Source organism: Poromitra crassiceps (assembly GCF_964638095.1).
Source record: "Poromitra crassiceps genome assembly, chromosome: 2".
Lineage (NCBI taxonomy): Eukaryota > Metazoa > Chordata > Actinopteri > Beryciformes > Melamphaidae > Poromitra > Poromitra crassiceps.
Window position 1 is genome coordinate 108879500 of NC_139624.1, and position 27912 is coordinate 108907411.

Below are 27912 nucleotides of genomic sequence, written 5' to 3' on the forward strand. Positions count from 1 at the left end.
AAAATGCTATGTATGTATTTTCTTCAGAAAAGTCCATGTTACATTTCTTTGGATTCTAAAAACGTACAATGCCAACATTTTAATCTGGCGACTGGGCTGCCTGGTGACTTGGTGGCTGACACACAGACATGACTCAGCCTCATGTCTAAGCTTAGCACTCAAATAGGCCTGCAATAAGTCATCATACACGTTGTATTTAGAGCGTGGTATTTTCACTGCAAACAGTGCTTGTCAGGCATTCTGTGCTGACCCTAGTTATTGATTGATGGAGTGCAAACCGTCAGCCGTCTTCTGGGAACACAACGCTTTGAAGTCTATACAACATTCAGTTGGATTTTGTTTGATATAAATACATAAGTCTCAAGATAATTCCTTTTATAACAAACCCTGCATGGCACAATAATCTTAAACATAAGACTTTGTTTGAGACCTCTGTGTTGTTATCTAACCTTGCACTTAAATTAACTTTGCTGGTCAAAGCCTTTTGCCAGCTGATGTAACCTTGTTATAGCAACACAGCACTACAGCAAACGCTCTTACGTATTCAGCCCACTGAAACGTTGGATCTAATCTTAGAAACTTGAACTCCACTGAGTCTTTATTGATTGTGAGCCCAGAGAGCAACAATGGGCGCTTTACCCTCTAATGGGATTGTGTTCTTTGTTTGAACACAGAAGTACACCTCTGACATGACTTTTTTCATTTGCAATCAAACAAAGCATGTCCGCCTGCATCACGGAAAGTTAGCCTTCTAACGTTACCGAAGCCTGAAGCGCTTCTTGATTGTTACCGTGCCGCCAAAATTAAATCTTTTCTAATTTCACCCGGCACTTGTCGAGATTGTTGTCTGTGATTTTTCAGATTGCTTTCTTTGATTGTTTTGTCTCCGAGGAGCTCAGATTGCCTTCAGTAATAATGTGTCACTTTTCATGTATCTTTTTATTGAAGCTTGATGAAATACACTGTGAGAGACAGTAGCTGGATTACATTCAAAAGGCCGTTGGCTCCACTGAGTTCGCTATTCATTTTTGCAGCATTATAAGCCTCGTCCCAGCGACGCTTCCGAGATTTGTATCCTTGATTGTATGAGAAAAAAGGATTCTCTGAGGCATTTAGCAGGATTATTACTCTATCGTGCTACTTTTATTCAGACCAAATCATGTGTTAGGGTGAATTGATAATCAATTGAAAATTCCCTGTCATTTGGCTAGAGTGGAGTAATCATGGTTGTTCACTCCCCATCATCACAACATTCTTATTTGTCTCTATTAAGGGGTCTGTGAGCATTTCTGCTCACTTGATTTTCAATTCTAAACCAAGTACCAACAATGATAGCCTACCACTGGACATGTGTTTGGATTGTGAGAGAGGCATTGCAACTTCTGTGGATTCAGGATATTGCTGCCCAGGCGGTAGCAGTGCTCTGTGTCACTTCCCTTTGCATTGCTTTGTTGTAACACATTGCTCAGGTGGTAGCAGTGCTCTGTATCACTTCCCTTTGCATTGCTTTGTTGTAACACATTGCTCAGGTGGTAGCAGTGCTCTGTATCACTTCCCTTTGCAGTGCCTTTTGTAACACATTGCCCAGGTGGTGGCAGTGCTCTGTATCACTGCCCTTTGCATTGCTTTGTTGTAACACGTTGCTCAGGAGGCAACAGTGCTCTGTATCACTTCCCTTTGCATTACCTTGTTGTAACACATTGCTCAGGCGGTAGCAGTGCTCTGTATCACTTCCCTTTGCATTGCTTTGTTGTAACACATTGCTCAGGCGGTAGCAGTGCTCTGTATCACTTCCCTTTGGATTGCTTTGTTGTAACACGTTGCTCAGGAGGTAGCAGTGCTCTGTATCACTTACCTTTGGATTACTTTGTTGTAACACATTGCTCAGGCGGTAGCAGTGCTCTGTATCACTTACCTTTGCATTACTTTGTTGTAACACATTGCTCAGGAGGTAGCAGTGCTCTGTATCACTTCCCTTTGGATTACTTTGTTGTAACACATTGCTCAGGCGGTAGCAGTGCTCTGTATCACTTACCTTTGGATTACTTTGTTGTAACAAATTGCTCAGGCGGTAGCAGTGCTCTGTATCACTTACCTTTGGATTACTTTGTTGTAACACATTGCTCAGGAGGTAGCAGTGCTCTGTATCACTTCCCTTTGGATTACTTTGTTGTAACACATTGCTCAGGCGGTAGCAGTGCTCTGTATCACTTACCTTTGCATTGCTTTGTTGTAACACGTTTCACAGAAAAGGCAGTCAGCTTGTAATTAGAATGCAGGTTACTTACTTAAAACCACCACTTACCCCCAGTGCCCACGGGCACCGCTACTTAGATAGCACTGAATAGGCAGCTCTGGTTGTGGCTAATACTGTTGCTATGCAACTATTGAAAACTTGTTTTAGCTCTAAAAGTTATTAAAAAAAAATATGCTAAATTATCAGGGAAACTGTGTCCTTTTCATTGAACTTTACACACAAAAAGAGGCCAGCACTGAAAGGCAAGTTTCTGGATCTTAAGCAGCAGTGTTATGATGTTCCATTTACACTGTTCCAGCCTAAATCACTCAGTGAGACTGGAAAAGACAGTCTCCACTAATTGAGGCCCTGTAGATTCACCTAATTTGACCAAATTAATTTCTGGTGTCAGGTTTGTACACTCCTACACTCAGCAAGTGACAACATACAAACTGCCTCCTTAACAGCAGTGAGCTGGACTCACCAGCAATAGATCTTTTGCCATTAGTTTCCTTTGGTATAAAACAGTATAGACACATGAGTGTGCTGAGTGATTTTTACAGACTACACATTGCATTGATTTCTAGGTTATTGAGCACAGGAGTGACCATTGGGAGAGAAAGAAGAAGCTATATTGAGTCCACGATTTACTGTAACATGCACACTTTAGTCCATTAGTCCACAAGATACAAGTCCTTGAGTCCAGAAGATACAATTAATTCCCTCGATTCTGTTCAATGTCGGTAAAAATGCAATGTAAAAGGTACCTTTTAGGTATTGCAGATAGGCCAGGCAAGGATTTGGTATGTTAATATCCATTATATATCCCCCAAATAATATTGCAAGATTATTTAGCCACTTAACCTTCAGGCTTCATGTAAACACAATCAGGTGGCTTCAACACACCCAGGACAGCACCACATTTAAACATAAGTATCACTAAGTGCACTGACTCTTTATAAGCTTGTGAAGAGCACTTATTATACACTGAGAGCATAACATCACAGGTTTTGGTCATTGTGCACATGTACAATAAACAGCAAACCAAGGCAAATAATTGTATCTTGTGTGCAAAAAAGAAAACGAGAGCTCAAATGTTCTGTTACAGTAAATGGTGGCCATGACATAAATTGGGCCTATTTTTATGCTGCTTGCTACTCCCAGGCTCCATAGGTAGAAATTAAATGCAAGTTACATTTTGCAAACAGTTACCTCTTGCTGCCATCTGGGGCCGCCATCGAGCAAAGTTGCCTAGTGCAGTATTAATATAAAACATTTGTTCTTTCAAAGCCATTCTTCTTATACAGTACACATGTGCGTACTGCTCAGTTCCCTCTTATAAGTGGTATTATTCAAAACAACTTGAACTAACTACCGTATATACAACCTTGAACTTTTTAAATTATAACTTTTTAAAATTCCCCCTTCAGTTCCTCTGATGTCAGCTGGAAGTGCCTTGCAAAAGAGCCTAGTGAATTTCTTGGATGGGTGGGATATTAGTGGCGCAGTGGCTATATGTAATTTTTTCCTCATTCTTTTATCTACTATTTCAAAAAAGTTTTTGATCTGAATCTACAAGGGGGAGCCTGCGAATGTTATCATTATGAGCATAATTTCCACTGGAATATTTTTCAAGGAAGCTGCGCAATAAGTGGAACTGACAATTTCAAGATGAGATAGGAAACAGATGGGGACAGAGACTAAACGGATAGTTCCCAACTCAAGAGGAAGCGTAGTTTCTGAAGATAGTCAAGCTGTCTGCTTTAAATTATATTTTCTGGAGTCACTGTTCTTTTATACTGTCATCATCAGCTACTGAATGGTAAATGGTGGTTTTAGACTCATATGTTTGTTTCATGTGGGTTATATCTAGTGCTGGATGAAGTCCATAAGCTTCTAATTTAATATTTCACTATGACCGAGAGGAGGCATTGTTTTTCTGCAGAAGAAGTGTCTCGACACAGAAACCTTTCTGGGCTGAACTCCATCTACAGTACATCTATATACATATTTAAGCAACAAGCCCCAAGAGGCCATGGTTAGTGATTTTACAACAGGTAAGGAGCATTCTTACTGCCCGGCACGATGCAGAGTGGCTAAAAAGCCCTCAGCCATTGTACACTGTAAATCACAGCCTCACGGGGCTTACTACTTTTAGAAAACTGTTACTACATAAATAGGCTACCTGGCAAGGTTTCATAAAATAAACACACAGCAACAAAAAATGCTATATTGATGAAAAAAGAATTGTTCTTCCGCCAAGCAATAGTCAGCCACGACATACTGTAGCAGAATGGTTGCCAAGCAACATTCAGACGTAGCAACACACAGACGCTGTTTGGGGCAGTGATGTGGTCAGAGGTGTGTATTTTACAGAGTCGTATACTAGAAGAGTTGTGACATCTCCATTCACTCCAATGGACCAGTTTGTTTTTTTTACCTCGAAAAGTAAAAACCTCGAAAAGTTCCCGGAAGTAAGGTTCTGGATTAAGCAGCACTGTCGAGTTGCAGCAAAATGGAACATTTGTGATGTACTTTGAAAGGTTCAGACGTTTAAACATTAAAAACATAGCGCGAGCACAGCAACCATTTTAGGGCATCCTCCTCCCTCAGAGTATTGGCTATCATTCCTCAGTCTAAGCGTTGTCAGTTCTTGTGTCTCGTAGTAAACCGTGTCGAGTGTGCTCTGAAACACCTTCAGTCCTCACACGAAAACGCTGTCATTCTTCCTGCAATACTGTTTCACTCCTCACACGTCAGTCATCGCACAATACGGCGTCACTCGTCAATCATCAGTCCTCAGTCATCAGTCATCAGTCCTCACTCGTCAGTCCTCAGTCATCAGTTTTCCTTTTTTTTTTTTTTTAGTTTTCAATGTAGACAAGAAACAACACATAATGCAACTCATTCCCATTAAAGACAAGAAAGAAAAAAACAGTAATAGAAATTAATAGAGGGGGAAAAAGAAAAGAAAAAAAACATTTCATTCCAGTTTCTTTACAAAGAATAGCAGGTAATGTTTGAGAATGTGTTTTCTCAGCTACCATAGGCCTATCAAGCAAATTATCAAATCTACTGTCTGTAACAGTGTATTACAATTGATGGCAACTGTTCAATTCTCTATAGACCCCTCATACAGCTGTCAACATTGGAGCTGCGTGCGCATCAAGGAGGTAAAAAGCCGGGAGCCCGGCATTGACAGACACAGAGCTGTGTAAAAGCCGCCGCTGTCAGGACTGCTCTGTGCCCATCTGCGACACACAGTTAGATTTTAGTTTTAAAATGCAGTTCTCGGCTTACTACAACAGCTTATCGCCTAGTGATAAGCAATGTTATGCATCGAAATTAACGTTGGTTAATGGGATACGTCTTACAGACCCATACGCATTGGCATTTTTAATGATTTCCTCTTTCGGCTTGCAACCAAAGACGCCTACGGTTAGCATTAAAAGGAGTATGAGTTGACGGGATTCGGTAAAACTTTAGTCCTTGCTTTGTTGATAGTGTAACAGACTGCTCAGTGTTGTGTTGTGTTCTATTGCGTGTGTATGCGAGGCTGTGTATGTTCCCTCGAGGGTTGCCGTAGAACAGGATATGTGGGGAGAATAAATGTAAAGCTTATTATAAGGTTACAGCCTGGCTCTATCGTTTATTATTTTATTAACCAAGTGTGAATAGGCGGACCCGAATACTCAGCTACAATAGCTTTCCGATTCTGGCATCCCACTGCACAACACGAAGACATGTCTAGCTCGTCTAGTTTTCCAGCCGCAGATCAGCTACTTGCCAGGGCTGCGCGGACTTTGTCTTTCTACTTCCATCATGCGCATCTGACGCTGCGTGATGTCAGTGTGACGTAGTCGTATAACGGGTCTATAGTCAAGGGCAATGAAAATAGTTTGCCATTTAGTGATGGATACAGAATAGGCTACTTAAGATTTAACTTGCTCCTGAAACCTGGCACCTCTTGGCCTTCACAAGTGCATCACATTGGATTGAAGGACTTCTCAGTGCAATTTTCACACTTTGCACTGAGGGCCGGATTGGACCCTCTGGCAGGCCGGTACCGGCTGTTTGTGACACCCCTGATATAAACAATGACGCCTTTCATTCCAAAATGAGACCTAATTAGAGCAAATCATGGCAGCAAAAGAAAGGAAAATGTAGTTCTTAGCTCACAAAATGAGTATATACACAGATGGTTTCTCCATGTAATTATTTGTTTTCTCTCCTAAATGTCTACTGTCAGTGGTGTAATGTAACATATTAATACTTAAGTACAGTACTTAAGTATTTTTCGGAGTATCTGTACTTTACTTGAGTATTTATATTTATGTCATCTTTCACTTTTACTCCACTACATTTCCCAAATAAAATCGATACTTTTACTCCACTACATTTCCTCCAAGCATCTTAGTTACAAAGTAAAATCAGAAGAAATTGCGTAGCCTGCAAGCAATCAGGTTTAGCAAAACAGTGCTCCTAGTTTAAGCTACATTAATCACGATCCACACTCCATTCCAGTTGATGGCTGTAATGCAACATAACGTTGTTTGCCAACCACTATAAAACTCAAGAAGAAGAAATAGACTTCCACTCAAGCCCAGGCATGTCTTTTGCTTGCTTTTTTTAACAGCATTTACTTGTACTTTCAATACTTAAGTACATTTAATATCAGAAAATTACTTTTGATACTTAAAGGACGGCTTTCCCGTGGGGAATATGAATATATATAAAATCTCACGCCCCTAAGGTTTTCGAATCTGTTGAAATTTTTGAAATTGGTTGTTCACAGCCAGAGCTATCAACCATCTCTCACATATTTTTTGGCCCAGCTGACGCGTTTTACGTCAGAGGGGCCAAGTGTTGAGGGGGTGTGCCGCCATGGTTCCGCCTCTAGAGGTCCTCCACGCCCCTTCAGAGGTCCTGAAGAAAAACAAAAGGCAGCCATCTTTTTTCACCGCATAGACTAGGCTAGCTATTGTTAGCTCCCCATAGCTCCTTGCAAAGAACCATATCTCGGGAACGGAAGCACGTACAGACACGGCATTGGAAAGCTCGTCAAATTTTACATCTAGTAGAAGGTGCGTTGAAGTTACGAAATCAACGCTGAGCGTTGATTTAGATTTTAGATTTTTTTACATTAAATAGTTACAACATCAGATGCGCGTAACTTTTTTTTAAAAAATTTTTATGAAGACATCTCCCGACATATATACTACCGTTTAAATTTGGTGCAATTTGGAGGTAATTTTTTTTTTTTTTTTATTCTTGTTCTACTAATGTTTTTATGTCGAAGCCTTCTTCTTCTTCTTCTTCTTTGAGTTTTATGGCGGTTGGCAAGCATATATGTGCATTACCGCCACCTATTGGAGTTTGATATCAGCCAAATGCCTGAGGGGTGGGCGTGGACTCGAAGGCCACGCGAGCCCAGTGCATTGTGGGAAGTGTAGGATTTCGGGTCCCCGCACCCGCCCAATTTAAAAAAATTCAACGGATTCAAACTCCTTAGGGGCGTGAGATTTAATATATCTTCATATTCCCCACGGGAAAGCCTTCCTTTAAGTACAGAAAATATGAGCTACTTTAAGACTTTTATTCAAGTAATATTCTAATGAGTCAGTTTGACTTTTACCAAAGTCTTTTTCTGGGAAGATATCTGTAGCCTACTTTTACTTAAGTCTGGGTTTCGAATACTTCACACCACTGTCTACTGTATGTCACATTTTGGAGCTTGAGTCTATTTAAACAGTTGGGGCCTATCTTGGTACAGGTGATATCCCCTATTTGTGCTTGCGCACCTGTTTGCGCATGCCTTAAGACAGGGAAGATAGAGGTCTGCCTTGCGCATTTGTCCAGGTGTTATGCCGAGTTTTGCACCGCGCCCGGCAGCATCCCCACCTCACGGGAGCTATTGTAATGATTTATACAGAAATGTCACTCTTTAAAAGTTATATAATTGTCTGGGTAGAAGTGACCTCCCTGATTTCTAAGTTAAAACAGCCGCAAAATATGTTGGGGATGCAATTCACGGCGGGGATGCGGAAACGTTCACAGCACGTGCCGCAGGCACAAATTAGAGCCGTGCCAAAATCATCTGCACCCCCAAAATGCCTGCGCAAACGGGATTTGGGAGGTCTTAACACATTCACTGCCAGCCGTTTTTTTTTTTACTGTAGGTAGGTTCTGCCAGAGGTTTTTTTTTAGGATTCTGGCTCATCTTTCAAGACCCGAGGATTCTTTTCTGGTAAGATTTTGTGAACACACAATATCTCAAAAGAACTAATAGAATGTGTGCTTTCTCTGTCTAAAATAGTTAGTTTGTAGAGTTAGTACCGGTAGTTATGTAAGCATTAGCAGTTGAATACAGCATGGTTTCAGCGTCTGAAAAATTATTTTGAGATAAACGGCTTTTTGTGAAATTCGATAGAACAGTCACTTTAACCATTCATTTTTGGCATCAGTAAGACGTCAGACATCTAAACAATAGTTTTGAACAGTAATTTCCTCCATAACAGCAGGAAACACCCCTTTCCTTCAAACTCCTCCCTCCGTGTGTGTTCTTCTTGGCTGCAGCGAGCGTGTCTGTAACCTCGCGTCACCAGCTCACTGCTTTGCTGCTGCTGTGCCTGTCTGCCTGTCTGCCTGGCGGCCGCTGTGCAAGTCTGGATCGGCTCGCTCGTTTCTTGTGGTTTGTGTTGAGAGCTTTGATGAAGCTTTTGCGATTCTGGTCTTATTTATGCTGCGTGTTTCAAAGTGTGTTCCACCCGTAATCTATTATGCAAATTTGCAATCCCGCACCGCCAGCAATCAGCGCGAAAACGAAAGCGTTTTCCCCCATCCATTTTCATGAGAATGGCTTCCTCACACATGCTTTTTGTTCTAGTCTGGGAGAGCACTGTCGCCACTTAGTGGGTCCGTGGAATGGGTTGTACACGTTCGCTGGCTTCAATATTTTTATAGGAGACGTGGGGAGCGTTGATCCACGTCCCACCGTCAAAAAAAAATAAAATAAATTTAAGCCCAGATAACTCGTCATTGGCAGTGAACCGTTGGATTCTGTAAGCCGAGATATCTCGTCAATGGCAGTGAACGTGTTAAGTACCAAAATTATTCACAGGTGTGGCCAGGCAATGCTGGGCATTACGTCAATCAAAACCAATCAGATTCCCGTCTCGCGATCGATGTTTGCATGAGGAATGCAATATGCTGTAATTCTCTCCATCCGTAATAGAGTGGACTCACTCGTGCCGAGGACAGAGAGAGATAGAGAGAGATGGAGAGAGCTTATTGACAGATCGTCTGTAGTGCCAACGACCCTCCGGGTTATGAAGGTGAATAGCCTATGTCCATTGTCCAACAAGTTTTCTCAATTCATTTCCCTCTTTGCGATGTGATAAAAGTTTCTCAGTGAGTTATAGTTGATTGCCTCACTGAATTATCTGCTAATCCCCAATTTTAGCAGCAGAATTTGATGTCCTGGCGTGGCAAGGCTGTGCGTAATGACATACAGTATCCAAAAGGAATTTTACTTTGTACTTTTGCAGCACGGAGATTATAGTGCGCTCCAGCGTGGCGAGGTATTTAGCACATACAGTAAGAGGTCCTTTTCAAAGCTCTTAGCGCAAAGTAATTGCGTGCTGCTGACGATAGGATAATGCCATCTATCCCCACATTTTAGCGCTGAAACGCCTGCTTTGGCATGTGGCACGCCTATGCCCAGTACATTTATAACAGGCATGCGCTTGTGCCCGCCCCCAATTTGCATTGTGTACGGTGTTAAACGAGCGCAAACGCTAAATTACCGCTTTTGCAAATATAGGGCCCTAGAACTTAATGTCCTTGATGCTCATTCACAGTATGAAGTCCAGCCTTTGTAGTCTGGCAGCACAGGACTGGGCCAGTGGCTCCGGCTCTATGGTGGACATTGTATGGAAGTGATAACTTCAGAGTGTGTGGCTTTACAACTTTGTAAAGAAACTTCAAAAGCATCAGAGCACCTTCAAAGAACCAGAAAGCTTGAGGGCCTTGTTCTTGTTTTTTCTTGCTTCTGTCTATCTTCAACTGGAGAAGTACAGTAACACAACAAGTCAACTGAGAAGTACAGTAACACAACAAGTCGACTGGTACAACTGGTACAGTAACACAACAAGTCAACTGGTACAACTGGTACAGTAACACAACAAGTCAACTGGTACAACTGGTACAGTAACACAACAAGTCAACTGAGAAGTACAGTAACACAACAAGTCAACTGAGAAGTACAGTAACACAACAAGTCAACTGAGAAGTACAGTAACACAACAAGTCAACTGAGAAAACAGTAACACAACAAGTCAACTGGAGAAGTACAGTAACACAACAAGTCAACTGGAGAAGTACAGTAACACAACAAGTCAACTGAGAAGTACAGTAACACAACAAGTCAACTGAGAAGTACAGTAACACAACAAGTCAACTGAGAAGTACAGTAACACAACAAGTCAACTGAGAAGTACAGTAACACAACAAGTCAACTGAGAAGTACAGTAACACAACAAGTCAACTGAGAAGTACAGTAACACAACAAGTCAACTGGTACAACTGGTACGGTAACACAACAAGTCAAATGGAGAAGTACAGTAACACAAGTCAACTAGGTCAGACTCATGACTGACAACTTGTGTCTGTCTAGGCTCTCCCCCCTCCCTTTTAATATTTGTTTCCTTCTTTTTATGGGAAGACACTGACAAAATGGCTGCAAATGTTTTCAATGACTCACAAAAGGAAATACTGATTATAAATGCATGAATGTAATTTGCACATTTGAAAATGTCTGTATAACACTATGAAATACATCACAAGTTTGCACATTCTGGCACAGCACTTTGCTCGCCATTCTGAGCATGCGCCACACCGCGGACCCCTCTGCCTAATTATAGTAGTGACATATGCACTTTAAATTGTCTATGTCCTCTGCATGTGTGTATGTATGTTTTTATGTATGATGACATGTATGTTATTTTATTTTATATTTCCATTTGTGAATCATTAAAAACATTTGCAGCCATGTTGGCAGTGTCTTTCCATAAAAATTATCACACCACAAGCTGTACTTGTGTTAAAATATATAGGTATGTGGGCTAGTAACATGACTTTGGACACTTCTGTTTGAAAGTCATTTTATTTTGGGGAGGGAGAGGCTAGACAGACAACTTGATAACGTGACATAGTTGTCAGGTTATACAGTTGTCAGTTGTCAGTCCTGACCTAATTGACTTGTGTTACTATACTTCTCCAGTTGAGGACAGACTGAAGGGCAAAACAAGAACAAAGCCCGGCTCAAGCTTTCTGGTCCTTTGCGGGTACAGTCTGCTATTGAACTGTCTTTATATGCTTTCTGTATAAAACAATGTTGTAAAGCCACACGCTGTGTTATCGCTTCCACACAACAGGACTAGGCTAGACTACAAAGGCTGGACTTCATACGTTATGGTGAATCAAGTATTTTATACATATGCATACATATACATATATGTAAGCACATAGCACATTGTGTTTTTGTATAAAATGTGCTAAACAAATAGATGTTGACGTGACTTGTATGGACTCATGTGTGGGACTGATGTGTGTGGTTGGTGGTGATTGGGGGAAAACAGTGTTCAATATGTGAATGGGTCTTTCCAGGCTTGCTCATTTTCAAAATAGCTCTCCTTTAGGGCGCTATTACTACCTAAGAGTGACAGTGACGGACAATCAACGAGCGCTAACTACATCAATTGAGGCTGTTCAACTAAACAGTCTAAATGGACAGAATTGGTATAATATATACATGGTGTTAAGAGAGCAGCTGCCATGTGCTGTGACAAGGTAAATGGATCATTATCCCTGTGCATTCATCACATTTGGTATTGACGAAAGATTATTTCCTTTCATTATGTGTATGGATAGCCGGTGCTGTTTAAGTTCACTCTCACAGGTGGGGAAATATTTGCAAATTACATAATTTACTGAGTTTGTACAATTGTAGCATTGTGAAGGTATAAGATTGCTAATCGTCTGCCACCTTTCAGTCTGTTTATTATGAAAGATTCACTGCTTAACTCACTGCAAAATATGTATTTAAAGAGGGTGCTATGAAAAGAGAGTGCCATTTTAGTATTTAGTATAGTATTTTTGTATTTGTGGGGGGGGGGGGGGGGTCAAAACTAAACATATTAAAATGTTTTGATGTTTTGATAAACATATTTAATGTTTATCAAATGTGTATTTTTTTTTCATAGTTATTCTGTAAAGCTAAATTGCACATAAGATGGTTTTAGTGGTCATGTATGTCAATTGGTAGAGCATGGCGTGGGGTTCAGCTCTGACTATTCATGCATGCATACATACATACATGATTTGGATACAAAGATCCACCAAATAATAACACATAGATGATAGATGGCTTTTACAACATTCCTTGGTGATGGCGTACACATACAGCATGTTACAGCACCACTAATGATAGAGAAGGCATGCATTTATACGATGCAGTACCCAAGGAACACATTAAAACAAGTGTAGTTCCAAACACTATAATATCCATAAATAAATCATTACCTGAAGCTCATCATTCAGTATTTCCAATATACAGAATGTAAAAGTGAGCGAAGTAATCCTTATCCTTTTAAAATACAAGTAGTAAATAATGCTGTAAATAATTTTATAATAGTAGGTAATGCTGGCCAATCGATATTGCGATAGGAAACTATGGATCATCTTACATTATATATATATATATATATATATATATATATATATAGTATTTGATTTTGTGCATATTGCCCAGTCATAACAATAGGGGTGTTTTGTTTTTTGTTTGTTTTTCTCAAATGCTGTATTGTGTAAATTTGGGACAGCGCTCTTCATAAACAAAGCAAGCTACAGGCTGTGTGATCATACAGGTTGTCCTTTGCTCCGAGGCAGCAGCACATATGGCATCATACAGATGGACAATCTGTTTGGGGCTTCAAAATTAGAAGGCATAGTTCATTAACATGCCATGAGCTTTGAGCTCGCGATTAGAAACTAATTTCATCATCCTAATTATATTCAAACAACTCCTCAAAGTTTATCTTGCTGTGCCAATGGCACATGCAACTTAAAACAAATGACTGCCTTATGAAGATCACGCTCAAATCAGGATGCTTTAGTCGCTGTGTGAAATCAATGTAAACTCATTTGTTATGGTATCTTGGCGCAGAGATGCACCAACAACTCAGATTGACACCAGTAAATACTGGCCCACAGACAAAAGAGGTTGCCTGTTGTCCAGCCCGCATGAATCACAGTCTTTGTCACTTTTTGAATTTGCATGGCAATTTAGCGGTCTGGATGCAGCCTATATCCACGGGCACTTAATTCAGACAGATAGGCTACTGTCTGGCAAACCTGATGGCAGATAGGCTACTGTCTGGCAAACCTGATGACAGATAGGCTACTGTCTGGCAAACCTGATGACAGATAGGCTACTGTCTGGCAAACCTGATGACAGATAGGCTACTGTCTGGCAAACCTGATGACATAGGCTACTGTCTGGCAAACCTCATGGCAGATAGGCTACTGTCTGGCAAACCTGATGGCAGATAGGCTACTGTCTGGCAAACCTGATGTCAGATAGGCTACTGTCTGGCAAACCTGATGTCAGATAGGCTACTGTCTGGCAAACCTGATGTCAGATAGGCTACTGTCTGGCAAACCTGATAACAGATAGGCTACTGTCTGGCAAACCTGATGGCAGATAGGCTACTGTCTGGCAAACCTGATGACAGATAGTCTACTGTCCGGCAAACCTGATGACAGATAGTCTACTGTCCGGCAAACCTGATGACAGATAGTCTACTCTCTGGCAAACTTGATGACAGATAGGCTGTCTGACAAACCTGATGACAGATAGGCTACTCTCTGGCAAACTTGATGACAGATAGGCTGTCTGACAAACCTGATGACAGATAGGCTACTGTCTGGCAAACCTGATTGGATAGAAGATATAGGCGGGACAAACGAACGTTAACGTGACAACAACTACCAAATGGCACTCAGCAGGAATTTGCTGATAGCAACCTAGATTTAATGATTTTGTCAGTCCTCACTGATATCGATGCATTTAAAACAGAAAGAATCAGCAGTGACCGCCACTATGATCGTTGTCACCTGTGGCATTTACAAATGATGTCAATCTGCTTTGCTGTGATTGGTCAAACATTTTGCTAATTGACTAATGATTGACAAACCAATCAGGCTTGCATCCAGACCACTATGAATGTAAACACCAACGTATTTTTGTCGTCCAGTGTGGAAGAGCGAATGGGATGTTTAAACATTTATTTCATCGTGTATTGTTTGTCTAAAAAAAAATCCTAATTCACCCCCGGGGTTTAGGACTCGAAACTGCCCGCTCTATTCAAAAAGTGCTAAAGACTGCAACCCATGGTTGGCTGGACACCAAGCAGCAAAATAGGACCTGTAAAGGAACAGTATGGATAAAACTGTGCCCGTGTATATTATATTATGAACATACATCAAGATGTAACACAATGGGAGACATTTTGAAACAGTTCTGAGCAGGAAGTACCAGCTTCAATAACAAACAAATCCTCCCCCCAATTAAGTATCTCTCCTTTGCTTAACACAAGCAGACATGTTTACTTTATCTTATTTGCTCTCTCACACAGTCCCCCTGTCCTTCCCTGCACCTGCAGCTTAGATGTGGGCTAGGAAGGGAAAAGAAAAAAGAAGAATAAGGGAGAAACATCTCCAAGAGCGCAGGGACATCTTCCAGTGAGATTCAGAAAATAGCCGGCTCTCCTGGGCCACATTAGCCTGAAGGTCACCGAAGGGGAAAATGACCCCGGTCCCTCCCTCTCCTCTCCCCTGCTGGCCCTCTCCTCGTCTCTCTCCCCTGTAATTGAGTATGGTGCGTGGTCAGGGATCCTGTGCTCATTGGTGGGCTGAACATGGTAGTTAGTTACACACGTTTTCACCGTAATTACCAGGCAGACTCTCCCCGTCTCCAGATCTTTTCAAGGTCGCATCAATTTCACAGCTATCCACGCTCCACCCCCACACCATCTCTCGCTGGCCTGTGTCATTATAGGCTTTCAGGCTGGCTCTTCCTCACTGTCAACTTCATCCTCTCCTCCCTTCTTAAAAGCATATCAAAACCAAAATGCCAATTATTGATGTTGATCATCCTATCTCCCCAGCAACTGTCGCCGTGGCAGCGGGGATCGCTTATACGATAACCTTCTAGCCCCGCGAGTGACTCATCTCCGTCCATAAAGATTCACCATGCCATGCAGAATTACGGCTTTTCTCAGCGCTATTAAACGCTATTGCCTCGAAGGGGAAGAGGTCAGTGATTTTGGGCAAAGGCACCTAAACACTTCACTACAAACCCCCAACAGAGGCCAGACTTCACTGACATAAGCAGTTCTGCAAGAGCATTGGGCCAATAGATTCCGTTCACGTTTTCCTCTCTCTCTCACGCCGCATGTCTTTCTCTCTCATGCCGCATGTCTGGGATCAGCCGTGTTGCTTAAACGAGCGGATGCCTGTTTCCTCCTCCGCCTGTCTCTCTCTTACCCCTCCACTGGCTCCTCTCATTTGCTTGACACCCTTGTCAGGCCATGCCCAACGAGGCCGGTACTTACCGAGGTTCACAGCCGCTGTTGAGTCCTCCAGCAGGCCCGTTAGCCATGCCAGCGTACAGCGTATACTCCAGTAAGCTTTAAAAGCATGAGCACCAGTCAAATCAAGGCACGGCATGGCAGAACATCTGTTTGGCCGTTTTATTCCATTTGGTGCGGCGTGTATTGGCAGGCCGCCCATGGAGCCACCTGTTTACCAAGCGTCACGCCATAACCCAATCCCCTCGACCGCACTCTCAATTTTGGAATCTCGCGGAAGGTCTCCGCCGAGCGTTGCTGAAATGATCGCTCCGCTAAGTGGTTGTGATGTGTTTATGTTGCCTATTAAACTAATAAGTCCTCATATCGTTGTCATGGCTTGACGTTGGAGAGCGGAGGAGGATGATATTAGCTCTGATTACATGGCACAACGATGGCATAGATTAGCAGATTGCCGCTTCACAGGCCCATGTCCTGTGAGAGAAGGGGGACGCTTATTGTGCCGCCGCTTGATTGAGTTGCGAGGTGTCAGGACTATCGGCCCACGCCATCTGCACGTGTCCCACATCCTCACTGCCGGATTGATTGAGACTTATTGTTATAGGATGATTAAGGCAGCGGAGGCATAGTCGATAGAGGAAGACTGAGGCTGCAGGCGCACGTCACCTTACTTCCTGTTCTCTGACAGAAGAGGAACGCGGAGCCGAACGCCTCCGACAGTAACGAATCGTTGGGGAGTTTCCCGTCGGCATTTCCAAATGGAAGCAGGTGAGTTCGGCCGGGGACACGCGTGGTTTAGCAGAGATGTGTGCGTCCCTCTGGGCTGAGCGTACGTGCCCCGGGATTGGCAGTTCGGCCTAATGGATCTCAAAGCTGTCCTTGAGTGGATACAGTATCCACCATGCCAATACCGCCATGATTAATTGCTCGGGTGGTCTCATCTCTTTTAGACCAGAAAAGACTCTGAGCCCCCAAGGAGCAAACAAACCTACTTAACCATTTAGTGCTGTCTCTGCCTCTGGTTACTACTCAATCTGCCCACCTGGATGCACTCTGACAGCCTCGGGCACAGGGGAAGCATGCATCTTGGTGTATAACCCTGCACTCTAAATCATGTCGCATCTTTGGGCGAATATTAAGGTTATACTGTATTTTGTAAAATAACGCTTCTGCATTCTACTATACAGTTATATGTATAGAGGTACTGTATTTTGTAAGGTAACACTTCTGCCTTCTCCTGCTATACCGTTTCCGAGCATGCCCTTTCCGTGTGAGCAGTTGCTCTAAAAGCACGTACCGAAAACTTGACTTTTTTTAGAGGTTGTGGTGTTTTTTGCTCCGGCAGACATGAGTGTGCAGAAACGGCAGTGCGATGGGTAAATCCATCCAGACTCAGAGCCAATCCCTCCGAGGCACGCCTCGGAGTACAAACTGCAAACGGAGTTCTGTCGGCGCTGATAAGGAGGTCGGCGTGGCCAAGATTGCCAGACTTCTCACGGTCAGCAACCTTTCCCTTTAATGCAGCCACCTGAGCTGACCCAGATTTCTCAACATCTCCAACTGGCCCTTAAGGAGTCGGTAGCAGATGGCCGTCATACACCAAAGGGTGTAGATAACAGCCATTTATCAAAGCATTAGAGGACCGCCACGGAATAAGGCCACTGGACATGCATCACCCTATCCGCCAATTCTCACCGCTGTTTCTAAAATGTTGCTCATAAATAATTCAGTTTCCGTTATGGCCACCAGTGCCTCAGACTATATGGGATATTTCCATGAAAAAGACTCTGTTTATGGCCTGTGAAGTCACCCCTCTCTGTCTTGGATTCCCCCTAGACCTCCTGTACCCATACTCTCTCTCTCACTCTATATATCTCTCTCTCTCTCTCCCTCCCTCTCTCTGTCTCTGGGTAGTGAAACAGCCACAGTGGTCTTCCTCGCCCATTAAATAAGGCTGATGGGTTGCAGAACCAGAGCCCATAAAAGGAAGCCGCGTGTTAAGGGTTAGTGGAAGTTAAAGTCTGAAGAATGCTGCATCAGACTACAGTAATTTGCCACAAGTTACAGCACGTTTTCAATTTCTGTGGCTAGAGGTCAGAGAGTTCACGTGGAGTTTTCACTTGTAAACAGCCACAGGGGAATCAAACAACAGGGGGGGGGGGGGGGTTGGGGGGGTTTCTAATGTTGAAGTTCAAGTCATTATACGTCAACTTCTACAGTAGTTAATTCAAACTGGTAAGCAAGGGGGAACTAGACATCTGATGCCAGTGAAACAGGGCAACTGATTGGTGGCTTGCTGAGGTCTTGCTGTCCGCCAGCATGATTATAATTGACACTATCTCCTAATGTGTGTTTTGAGCCGCGGGTGACAGAGTTGGGCCCTCGCTGACCCCCAGACCCCCCATTTGAAGTAATCAGTAACTTGGTGTGAACTCCTCTGATTGCGGGTGACTTTGTAAGCCACCCAGGAAAACCCGCCCGCGACGACAGCTCCGCTCGCTATGATAGAGGGCAATTTCTCACGTTTTGATTGGATATTTGTCATGTGGTAATACCTAAATAAGGAGGCATTAGTGATCTAGGTCAGAACCCAGTGGTAGGAGCTAGAGCTGTCATTGACCATAGTTCAGTTAGACATATTTCTTAATTAGCCTCACTGTCTGCTCCCCTCAAAGTAATTAACTTGATCAGAAAAGACCTTGCCTGAAGTCGGAGTGGAGTCGGGGAGAAAAAATTGCCACGGCAATGACTAACTACATTAAAAATTCCGAAATCATATGTTTATCCCAAGCCGTCTGCAATTAGTATGCATGGAGAGCAGTCTAATTTTAAATCCTCATAGATGACTCTCTGGGAATGTGCTATCATCATTTATTTGGCTCAAGGTGTTACTTATTTTTTTGTAAACTTACAGAACATTGTCGAACAGGTTTGTACTATGAGAACAAACAAATTAAAATTGAACATGAGACTTTGGCTTCTGCTTGATTTTATTTCATTTTTGGCAGACGTGTGTGTGTGTGTGTGTGTGTGTGTGTGTGTGTGTGTGTGTGTGTGTGTGTGTGTGTGTGTGTGTGTGTGTGTGTGTGTGTGTGTGTGTGTGTGTGTGTGTGTGTGAGGGATACAGAGAGAGAGCAGAATCCACAGAGACTGCGAGATAAAGCATCACATGATGGGCACTGTAATTGCATCCGAGACAAGGAAAGCACATTAAAAATCCCCTCCCTTCCGCGCATGTTTTATTGCCTCGCCCTCTCCCCTTGATGGAATTATGACCCTATTTGTCCTAAGAGAGAGGATGCTGGCACAAACCATTCAGACAACAGCCCATCCCAGAGGGGAGATTGTCCCCCGTGATATGGATGACACAGTGATAGAGACCCGTAGTCATATCAGTAGGGAGGGGATTTAAACCAGCGATGGCCGTGGTCTCTGCGGCGTCTATCATCTCTCTGTCTGTGGTCCTGTGTGAGCGCCGTGTCGGCAGGGAAGATACCGGAACAGCTGCATATTATTATCACACCACCGCACCAGATATTATTCTCATTTATTTACCATAAACATTTGGCAGTCCAGCTGTTCTCCCTCCACCTACTCACTTGTCCTTTTCCATTCGGAGGCATTAAACACAAATGCAGATTCTTTCAGTGTTGTACTGTAGTACTCGACTTCTGGATTTTCAGGAGTCGTGACTCGACTTCAGCTTGAGCACTGATGACTCGGACTTGGACTTGGACTCGAGCATTCATGCATTCTGACTCGGAAGTTGAAGACTCGGACTCGGACTTGTTCATTTATCAATACTTTCTTTTGTAATAGGGCCTAATGATTTGGCATAAGATATTGATAGCTACAGTATATTGTAATGATTTGGCATAAGATATTGATAGCTACAGTATATTGTAATGATTTGGCATAAGATATTGATAGCTACAGTATATTGTAATGATTTGGCATAAGATATTGATAGCTACAGTATATTGTAATGATTTGGCATAAGATATTGATAGCTACAGTATATTGTTATGATTTGGCATAAGATAGTGATAGCTACAGTATATTGTAATGATTTGGCATAAGATAGTGATAGCTACAGTATATTGTATTGTATTGTATTCCACCTACATGCGGATTCACACTCATGTTCGGTGACACGGACTTGAACACTCCAGATATAGTGATTTGACTACTACACTGTAATCTCTCTTAACATTGACTTACATTATGAAGCAGATATTCTTCTGCCTATAAGCGTATTTTTTTGTCTTTTCATCTGTGCCAATCTTTTCATATGGATCTGAGGGGCTTAAAGTCCCACTTTTTCCAATTGCCTAATGATCTATTTTGGGCAGTTGGAAATATCTGTCTCAGTTAGTACTGGTGTTGAAAAGTTTGAGAGATGGCGCTGAGGAGAGTGCAAAATCAATAAACCTATCAGAGAATGGTGACATGATATATGCCGCGCCGGGCAGCCGCTCCGACTGAGCAGGAGGACTTGGCGCCGCTGTGAAAAGATGAATCCACGCTACTTAAAATATCATAAACTGTGCACACTAAAAACAAAACTTTATCGGTAGTTGCCCTCACCCATCGTTTATCACGAAAAGTAAGATTGAGTGTTGTTGTTTAGGTCGTTAAATAAGAAGCTGGAGCTTAGCGGTGACAGAGGTCCTGTAACTAAAAATACACAAGTTCAAGCCCCAGAACCGCAATGTGTGTTGGGCAACCTCCGTGGCTGAAAAATGAAGCCAGTGCGGAAGTGCATTAAACCTGCATTCTTTCTCATGTGCAGCAGGGGGCGACTCCACTGGCTGTAAAAAGAAGTCCGGTTGTATAGAAGTCAATGGGTAAATTACCCTACTTCTCACTTGATTTATGACCTAAGTAAACACTTTCCTAATGAGTTTATGGTCTCAATTAGGGATGACATGATACCACTTTTTCCATATCCGATCCGATACCGATACCACAATCTTGAGTATCTGCTGATACCGATATCAATCCAATCCAATCTTTTTCCCTCGCTTATACAACTAAGCTGTTAATAATAAATTTACCAATGCAATTTGCTTAACCCAGCCATCTGCATGTTCAATCTGTGGAACAATATTTATTCCTTAAATGAAAGGCTAATAGCCCAGAACATAGACTCAGTAATGCACTAATGCTGCTTCTTTTTAACCCTTCACACGCACGTGTTGCGTGAAACAAGGGGCGGAGCGCAGTTCACGGATCATGGTGTTTGTAAACACGGACACATGGCCTAATCTAGTTTTATTTGGCATTTTCAATGAAGATTTGGACTTTTGGGATTAATTATAATAAGGACTAACAGGAGGAGAGAACAACTAACTTTATAGCTGCTGAGTTGGGTGAGTGTTTATTAGCGTTAATCTGCTGATCCGTTATGCAGAAAGTGCGTAGATTTGACTTCACTTCTGGGAATGGTAACGTAGCCTATTATTGATTGTGATATGTGGCATGCTGAGCTGCGGAATTGACGCGGCTGGCGGTGTGTTTTGAGACTCACCGGTGACTACAGTAGTTGGAGTGGATCTGCATCTGATGTTCTCACGTCTCACCCTCTCTCTCTCTCTGTAACGTTGCTGTCAGGTTTGTGTGTGAAACAGTGACCACAGTGACTGGTGGTCTGCGCCGCGGTGTTGAAGTTTCCAACGCTTAAAACACTCACATCGTATTAAATTGCAGGCGGCATTTTTCTTCCTTGATCAACACAGCTGTGGTGACAACACAGTGCAATCTCACTCTGTTCACATACCAATGTTCATCTGCGTAAGTGACGGCGCATTGCTAAAAGTTTAGTGAAGCAATTAGTGATATAGTTTAGGCTATGGATCAGATCGGATTCTACTTCTTTTTCCCACCAGATAGCCGGGTCGGCTCAGATACCGATACTGAGTAACGGATCGGACGATCCCTAGTCTCAATCACTAGTTTAAAGGTCCCATTCCGTGCAAAAGCTGTTTTTACATCTAAATGCATATATGCTGCTGTCATCCCTCCCTGTAATGAGTGCTCACAACCTCAGAACTGTCAGAGTTGGATTTCTCCCTATCCAGCTCCCCCCTGCAGTCTCCTTCAAGCCACGCCCCTTACACTCTGTTCTCCGAGACGGTTTCGTGTTACGTCACGCGGCTCCTTAAGCATACTGCACGCGGTCTCTCTCACACAAGCTACCTGCACCATTTTGTCTATTGTTTGCCATAGTAAGCTGTTTCAGCGCGAGAGTCATCATGACCTGTTGGTCTGTGCTAACCATTTCAGCCCAGAATGTTTCAACAATCTGGGGCAGTACAATCAAGGTTTAGCCACAAAATTAACACTTCTAGCTGGAGCGACGCCAACTGTACGTGATCCAGCAACTGCGGAGGTGCATTCGGTAAGTCTAGGCATTTTGAGATGTCCTCTTTAGCGTAGCAACCGTTAAGTTAGCGATAGCTCGTTGCTAACGTTAGTTGTGGACACAACCTAGCGTGCTGGTCCACGGACGCTAATCTGATTGGCCCTGATGGGCTCTCCCTCAGCGGCCAATGGGAACTGTTAGTTCTGAATATATTATAGAAACAGACCATTCTTGGGAAGCAACGAGATGAGGAAGTGAGAACTCCGTCAGAACGAATGGGGTTGCTATATTTTCGACAAATTAATCCAGAATCATGTTTTATGGACCAGAGACACACTTTTTAAGAGGTTACAGCTGCACGAATTGGGACCTTTAAAGTCTACATCAATACAGCATGATGTTCATTTAGTAAATTCTGGTCCAATTTAGAGTAAAATAGATGATAAAGCAGACTATGCTTTGGGGCATGATTGACAGGTCGTCTGTCCAGTGATCGCACAGCTCTCCGATCAGGGACCAATAACAGGCGGTGCTGTGGCTCTGTACCCCTGGTCTTACGCTAGCTACTTGGCTAAAAAAACAAGATGGCGACAGTCAAAATGCCAAACTTGAGGCTTTAAAATGGGAGTCCACAAACCAATGCAATCTATGCCTTCAACAAGACACTGAACCCTTACTTGCCAAGTCATTACTATGCTCCTCCCACAAACACAAGACACTGAACCCCTACCTGCTAAGACATTACTATGCTCCTCCCACAAACACTAGACACTGAACCTCTACCTGCCAAGCCATTACTATGCTCCTCCCACAAACATTAGACACTGAACCTCTACCTGCCAAGTCATTACTATGCTCCTCCCACAAACACAAGACACTGAACCCCTACCTGCCAAGACATTACTATGCTCCTCCCACAAACACTAGACACTGAACCTCTACCTGCCAAGTCATTACTATGCTCCTCCCACAGACACAAGACACTGAACCCCCTACCTGCCAAGTCATTACTATGCTCCGCCCACAAACACTAGACACTGAACCTCTACCTGCCAAGTCAGTACTATGCTCCTCCCACAAACACAAGACACTGAACCCCTACCTGCCAAGTCATTACTATGCTCCTCCCACAAACACAAGCCATTGAACCACTACCTGCCAAGTCATTACTATGCTCATCCCACAAACACAAGACACTGAACCCCTACCTGCCAAATCATGACTATGCTCCTCCCACAAACACAAGACATTGAACCCCTACCTGCCAAGTCATTACTATGCTCCTCCCACAAACACAAGACACTGAACCCCTACCTGCCAAGTCATTACTATGCTCCTCCCACAAACACAAGACATTGAACCCCTACCTGCCAAGTCATTACTATGCTCATCCCACAAACACAAGACACTGAACCCCTACCTGCCAAGTCATTACTATGCTCCTCCCAAAAACACAAGACACTGAACCCCTACCTGCCAAGTCATTACTATGCTCCTCCCAAAAACACAAGACACTGAACCCCTACCTGCCTAATCATTACGATGCTCATCCCACAAACACTAGACACTGAACCCCTACCTGCCTAATCATTACGATGCTCCTCCCACAAACACAAGACACGGAATCCCTACCTGCCTAATCATTACGATGCTCATCCCACAAACACAAGACACGGAATCCCTACCTGCCAAATCATGACTATGCTCCTCCCACAAACACAAGACACTGAACCCTAACCTGCCAAGTCATTACTATGCTCATCCCACAAACACAAGACACTGAACCCCTACCTGCCAAGTCATTACTATGCTCATCCCACACACACAAGACACTGAACCCCTACCTGCCAAATCATGACTATGCTCCTCCCACAAACACAAGACACTGAACCCCTACCTCCCAAGTCATTACTATGCTCCTCCCACAAACACAAGACACTGAACCCCTACCTGCCAAGTCATTACTCATCCCACAAACACAAGACACTGAACCCCTAACTGCCAAGTCATTACGATGCTCATCCCACAAACACAAGACACGGAACCCCTACCTGCCAAATCATGACTATGCTCCTCCCACAAACACAAGACACTGAACCCTAACCTGCCAAGTCATTACTATGCTCATCCCACAAACACAAGACACTGAACCCCTACCTGCCAAGTCATTACTCATCCCACAAACACAAGACACTGAACCTCTAACTGCCAAGTCATTACTATGCTCATCCCACAAACACAATTTATCATGTCCATTTTACACCACCCTATTGGATGCATTTGCTGTCCTCCATTACTTGAATCCATACCAAATGTTATAGCCATAATCCTGGATGAATATACTTGCAATTACTGTGCTAATCTGAAAACATGTTTCTCTATGGCAAGTTGGTGTTTTCATTCTTTTCCGATCCAGGATTTAGGGGTGTTATGGGAGCCATAGCATTGTCTGAGCATGCATGCTTAAATGAAGAAATAGATTTTGTTAATGAAAAAATGCAACAGATGGTGGCTGTAAAGCCGGTCCCTGCAGAGCATGAACATTTCCTGCAAAATGAAGGAGAGCGGATTAAGGTCATTTTTACTGCTTTTTCAATTGATAAATTCATGCTCAGAGGGAAGCGGGAAAAAAGGGACTGGCATCCTGCCTCCACACTCTCTGGGAAATCCAAATGTCAATGAGCACATATTGGAAATGTGCAAATATTAGAGGGAGAGAGAGAGAGAGAGAAACAGTTTAGGAACAGAACATTAAGGCGGCCATCATAACAGACTATCAGACATAGAAGCTGACGAGGGCCACCCAAAAAGACGGCTCGCCCAAAAGAAAGACTGTCGTTTATCAGCATGAAAACAAGACTGGAGTTGATCAGAGGTACCGTATTGTTTTAAAAAGATGAAAAACACACTGCTAACACTCATTCTTAATCCATCTCATAATGTGCCCATTTGCCAATGTATCATTCAAGCCCCATTTCTCTGACCACGGCCATAAAAATAAAATCATGTCAGCTGTGTCTTTTCTGCCTGGCGTCTTGTGTTGCCTGCAGACTCAGGCCAATGTCGCCTCAATGTCATCATTTGAATAGAAAAAAGTCCTTATGAAGACAATGGACAATTTTCAGTGTACAAATTGCATTTCATTTTTTACTCCCAGAGCTAACTGAATAGAATTATCTCTCTGGTCTGCCCTCTCTCTCTCTCTCTCTCTCTGATCTCTATAATCAGTCTCTTAAAACTTCCTTCCCTGCATCAAAACCCCATAATGCTTTGCTTGTGTACACCATATGGGCAGTGATCAAACGGCTAGCCCACAGTAGCATGACAACACGCGGATGGCAATGAACTTGAACATCAAATGGGGCAAAATGAAAGAGGCGGAGCCATGCCACGGCAGCGTACCATTATAGGAGAATATAACGATGGAAGAACACCCACATGGCAACTCCCCAGCGAGTCCACAAGCCAGTGGCCGTGACAGATGCCTGGGACACAGAGCATTAAGTGTCACATATCTGCATATGTTCTTTAGCACCGCACGCACACTAGGAGCATATGCCTGTTGAAGGTCAATGATTTGAAAACAAGGCGCCTGTTACTGCTGCTGCTGCTACTGAAGCTTTTGAACGCTTGCTTAATCCTACAATAATATAAAATAAATAAATACAGCTAACAACCAGATGGATGTGACAGGATGAGGATGATTTACAGAAAGAGTGGAAGGTAAGTAGTGTGCAGCTAAATTTCAAAAGCGCCCAGGTGTGGAAACGCTGCTGGTAACAGAGGGAGTGTTGCTCTCTTCTCTCTTCTGTAAGCTTATTTATCATTCACCAAAGTGGGCTGGAAGGAAGGTGGCTAGCAGTCATTTAACCCCTTCCATCTGGGCTTTAACCCCAATCTCCTTGTTGGTCCAAAAAGCCTCCGCCAGCCTCAACGTCGTCATTACCATCCATCATCATCACCATCTCTCATAGTTTCTTTGCACAATCTGGTGTTAAGCACATAAACATTGTGCCAGAGGAAAGCTATGGGTCCAGGCGTGATTTCCATGGCAAGCAAGATAAATTATGCTTGGGTTGTGATTGTAATTGAGAAAGCCAGAGGTCTCCGAAGACGTAATTTTGCCTTTTGGGAATATGTGTGACAAGTGGGAGGAGTTGGAGAGTTGAAGACTGGGGTTAAGAGATTGCGAGAAAGGGAAGAGAGAGAGTTGGGGGAAGGGGTATGCGTAGGATGCTCCCCCATTGGAATTCAGGACATGCATACAGAACAGATCAGAGGAAAGGAAAGGAAAAAAAGTAGAACAATGAGCCGGCGCATCCTTTTATTAGAGCTAAGAATGTCTAGAAATTTAAGACCGCCATATTTTTAGAACCCATCAACCTGGCCTTTATATAGCTCCATAAAATAGGCCTCCGTGGTGCGTTGGAGATTGAGCTCGACTTATCCTTGCCGTCTGAGGACTGGCTTCTTTTGTGAACGGGGCCTCTCTGGGGGAGGACATTCAGCCAGAGAAAATGTATGGGCTACATCACTGGACCTTATTTAGATTGATAGAAGCTGCTCAACCTGCCGGCGTCTCAACATGCGCGTGTTTGTGAGCAAAATGATCAGGATTACCTCCGGAGACCCCGGAGAGACGCCACACCAGCGTGTAAAAACACAGACCTATTTGCTTCTGCGTGTGTTTGTTGTGTGTTTCATTATGATGGGCAGAAACAAGAGAGGGAGCAGGTTCTCATAGGTGAAAGGCATAAAAGATGGATGTTATAAAGAGGGAGAGAGTCTGAGAGACAGTTAGAGAAAGAGAGACCACCCCATTGCCTTTCTCCCTGGGGTGTTGGTTAATCACCCTTTTAGATCTGTCAGCCTGTGGGTGGGCCTATTACCCTTCAACGCTGCCACTTTTGTTGCCTGAGACAGTGCCGCCATTGCGACAGTGCGCAGACACCTCTTCCCTCCTTATTAGGGGAACATAAGAGATAATGAATAAATAAACAAAGTGAAGTGGGGAGCGGAACGTGAGGAGAATAGCGAACAGCTCCGGGCCTCCGTTAAGACGTGGTGCTGGGTGGCGTGCTGCGTACGGCACCTGGCGGCAGAGAGGGCTCCGGTGGGGGTGGTAGCATTGAGGAAACCCCCCTGACCCCACCCCGTGTGCCCCCCCTGCCTCCTTATTACGGCAGCAGCTCACCACAGAGACGAGCAGGGCTCTTGTCAGGGGGGAAGCGAGGCACCATGTGGATCAGGTTCAAAGATAACTAGCCTTGAGCTGTCAGGGCTGCCGTAGCTCTTTCCACGGGGCCGCGCCTCTATACCTTGACATGGATTTTGCTCTGAATGAGTGCGGGCGTCGGTGCCAGCGCCTCCAACAGATGGATGAAACGTCCCCTCTCTCGGCATGGCATGTGTCATATGAGATGTGCGACAATTTGGCTTTTGAGGGAATGAAACCTGATAGCATCTGGAAGCATGCCCGATGTTTTCAAGGATCCAAAACGCCGTGAAACTCGAATCGAATGTCCTAACCGAGCGAAGGGATTTCCATTGAGTTTGTGCTTGAAATGTCTAATGACGGGTAATTGTGGTTACTTGAGGTGGCTTTAGCAGATGCCTAAGGGTCGCAGCGCTTTGAATTCGAGTAAACAGTGAAGTAACCTATT